The following is a 3,905-nucleotide window of genomic DNA, read 5'->3' as shown; positions in this document are numbered from 1 at the left end:
AGCCGAGGCGTCCGCGCTTGAGCCGGCAGCTGCAGAAGCCGCCCCTTAGCACGCTGCCTGCTGTGTTCTCAAAACCCGAGCGCTCACCCAGAAAAGGTCGGTAGAGGAACAATAACAAGTTTTCCCAGTTATCAGCTGCGTATGCAGGAAGAGCCAAAAGTGATTTTTATTTTTTTTTTCTAGGGAAAACTGACTTGGCATAGGTGAGGCCAACGGCGTGCCTGTGCAAAGGGACCGGCCAGGATGGTGAATCCCACAGGAGCTGAGCAGAGCTGAGCTCCCGTGGGATCTGCTCTGATCGCAGAGGAACTGAGCTCCCTTTTAGTCTGGGATAGACGGCATTTCCTTGAAAAACAAATACAGATGTCCTGCAGCATAACTGATGTGGGAGCTCTGACTGTTGTGGACAGTTCAGTGTCGGAGACCATTTCAGGGCTGTCTCACACCGGAGCTGCTAGTCTGTAAATGCATGTGGGAGCTCTGACTGTTGTGGACAGTTCAGTGGAGCTGCTATAGTCTGTAAATGCGTTTCTTTTTCTTCAGCATAGACCAGCTTTATGGTAAATAATGACAGTTGCAGAAAGAGTTTTCACAACGATATCTTATCAATGAAGACCTCTGACTCCTAGAATAGACTAGGAAGGGTGGTCTTAGGTAAATGTGTTCTTGATAATCAGTTCAGCTGGTGTGTATATATGACATGGGAATTTTTCTCTTTGCAGTGCAAATAATCCTAACTTTCCGAAACCAACTATGTAGCAAGCGTCCTGTGGCATGTTTAATTGTTACCCAAAAGAGACTAACTCAAAATAACTAATGGGGATTACTTGGAACAAGAGTTACTGGCATCAGACTTAGTTGTAGCTGAAGTTGGGTACGGCTGAAGCTTACTCTGTGTGGAGCTACTGTTTCTCTGCCATCACTATAATTTCTTTTAAAATACTGATGGTTATTATGCTTCTGTTTTGTCACTGCTTAGGTTAAGTTACTTTTTGCTGCTGCTTACAAAAAGTCTGTATAGAACTGTATAGCCTGTGTTCCCCTTAAGATCCCTGCCTGCATAACAAAATACAGTTCAGTGGCAAATGAAGTAACAAGATAGTATTTAACATATGATAACTTCTAATATTTCACGTTAGTATTGCTCAGAACTGAAAGAATTAATGTTTTCACAACAAAAAATTCTAAAATACTCTGTGTGTGAACAAAAACCACCAATTGGGTGATTGGATACCTTCCGTTCTGGATACCTACATTACTAAATCCTCAACAGAATTTTTTGATTTTCAGTAGCATTTCTTATGCCTGTCTGCACTGATGCTGGAGCAAACACTGGGGCGTTTAGGGAAAGTTAAAACTGTAAATTTTAAGGCAGTTGGAAATGACAGCTAAAGAAAATACTAAGCCTCAGCAGTTTGTCCTTTTCCTGTGCTGCTCCCCACCCCCTGTGGGTTTAGGGAAGGAACTGTAAATGATATTTCCTTTCCACTGTTTTCAGTGCAGTGATCATAAATGGATTTCACCTTCTAATGCTCTCTAGGAATTTGCTTGCTATTGGAGGACAGATCTGGCTTTGTAGTAAATTTAAATGGGATGTGTGGTAAGTGTAGATCGACTGCTTGAAACCTGCTATGAAGAAAGGTGGGAGGAAGTAGAATGTTTCTACTTGAACTGCAAAGAAAAGGGGTGGTAAAGATATTTCCATCGGATCCGCTGGAAATGCACCAACAGCTTGAGCTTTTGTCTAAAAGTGATGTTTAAACTAGAATCCTAGCAGATTCCACAGGGAGAAAACCCGTGAAGCCCAGTGAAATACAGCTCAAACTCCATAACAGTATGAGATGGGAAATCTTGCTGAAGTCAGTGTGTCACACTCTGTGGAGTCCACAGTCTGATGCAGGTCAGTCACACCAGCAAGAAACAGCAAGGGACGCAAGGCCACCTCTTGAAAGAAGGGGTGAGTTGGCATCTGGAAGGCTTGCAGAGCAGTAGGAGGAACACAGCTTCCAGATCTTTTCAAATGCAGAATTGTGAACTTTAACTTTGCATTTACTGAAAAGTAAAGCTTGATAAAATAGGGTTTCCCATACCAATTTCCTTTTTTTTAAGGATCTGTATTTTATACTAAGAAAAAGACAGTCTTTAGTTACTGCTAGGTAATTGCTAGCAGGTAGGGATGCTTTGTCATCTCTGTCATTCTTTTAAGGAGCACTGTACTTCAAATGCTCATCTCTTGTACTTCTTGAGGTTTACATGTTATATCAATTGTAATCAATTTTGCCTTTGCAGAAAAAGTACATCATATGCCCATTTATTACTTACTAATAAGCTGAAGGATAAGATGCTGTTGAAAGACTATTAAATACTGTTCTGCATGCAGATTAGACAAATGATCAAAGTGCAGTTTAAGATTCAGGTATGGAATGCAGGAAAACAAATGTTTTCGGGTCTTTTAAAGGCTGTCTGCCTTTAATTTTGTTCTTCATTTCTTTTATACAACCATACCAAAATACTTCATTAGTGATTGTGTGTTACTTCTGTGTATATGTTTTTGTTTATAAGGTCATTTACAGACTTAACCATGAACTAATGAAGAATTTGTACTGTAAATCAAATTTAAAAATCTTGATTTAAATGCTCTAAACGTGGAAGATAGCTCAGTTACTTGAGAAAAAAGACTAAATAAACATTTGAATTATCTGCGCTTTAGCAGCACCTTCTGTTTCTACTAAATTTTTTAGCTTAACATTATAGCAGTTAGATTATGTCCTTTCTGTTGCAGACGTCATCTTCAATGTCTTTGCTTGCTCATTCTTTTCTAGAGTGAAACTTCAACCCCTGCTTAGTAGTCTAGCCCAAATGTGGAAAGTGCCAAACTTCTTAATATGAGGTTGATCTTTATGAAGCAAGTTTAAAACTTGCACGTGCCTGGAGATGATACCCACCCATAGAAATGCAGCAGTTCCTTGATGACTAGTCCTTCCTTACCTCCTTCTCTGCTGTCTTCTCTGTTGCCTGCAAGTAGAAATAACTCAGCAGAGTGAACGTCGGAAGAAGCCTGATTTGAAAATAAGGCTCCTGACTGGATGGATGACTGTGGCCTGATACAGAAATGGAATGGCAGACCACATGGGTTGGGCTGGATGAGGGCAAATTCAAGATGAGTCTTACATTTTTTTGCATAGGCAAACTTCTACACCTTGGTGGGAAACTTAACTGTCATATTTCTATTCCAGAAGTAAGATGCTCTCAATACTCTAGTTCTAAGAATCTAAAGCATAGTTAATCAAAATAGGAAGTTATTTAATGGCTTATCCTACTGCCCTCTCTCCCGCCAAAGCAAGTGTAGAAACACAGGTCAGCTTGATCGTGTCGGACACAGATGTCACTACACAGTAGTGCAAGTGATTCTTCATTGGGTCAAGAGAAGAGCTTTTCAGGAAAACTGGCACTAAGTACTGAAATGTGCTTTCTTTTCAGTTTATAACTTGTGGGTTTTTTTCTACCTCATTGAGACAACCAAGAAATAACATTTCTTGTTGCGTCCTGTGGTGCTTACCTATTTAATTGTTGTAGAAATGAATCCTTAATCCTACTCCAGGGGTTGCAAACCTTTGCAACTCAAGAAGGTGGCGATTTGTTTTCTTTTGCTGTGCTTCTCTCCTGTGCTTTAGGAATCCTTACAAAACGGTCACGAATATACCCGTTTAAGTGGTAGGCTTCACAGTATGTCCAGCACACAAGTCCAGGTTTTAAAGACTCTGTTTTTTGCAGCGTAGCTGTTTGCTGGAAAGGAAAATGAGTTAGAAGCTGCCTCATCTCATTGAGAACATGGAGATAAGCAGCTTTCTTGTGTGTTGGAACTCGAGTTGCTTATGATCCAAACTTAGTAGTTCTACGTCTGG

The 3,905-nt window shown here is 40.4% G+C and overlaps 1 long non-coding RNA gene across 1 annotated transcript; it reads left to right on the top strand.

Annotated features, from left to right (window-relative positions):
* Window positions 1-6: 6 nt before the first annotated feature.
* Window positions 7-3,899, top strand: LOC118451680. Its single transcript, XR_004841196.1, has 3 exons — window positions 7-96; window positions 184-461; window positions 723-3,899. It is a non-coding gene; the product is annotated as an uncharacterized LOC118451680 (long non-coding RNA).
* Window positions 3,900-3,905: the final 6 nt, after the last annotated feature.

The sequence above is a fragment of the Egretta garzetta genome, unplaced genomic scaffold (genome assembly GCF_000687185.1).
Source record: "Egretta garzetta isolate BGI_Z169 unplaced genomic scaffold, ASM68718v1 scaffold280, whole genome shotgun sequence".
Classification (NCBI taxonomy): domain Eukaryota; kingdom Metazoa; phylum Chordata; class Aves; order Pelecaniformes; family Ardeidae; genus Egretta; species Egretta garzetta.
Note: the sequence above shows the minus strand (reverse complement) of the source record. Positions and strands in the feature narration are given on the sequence as shown.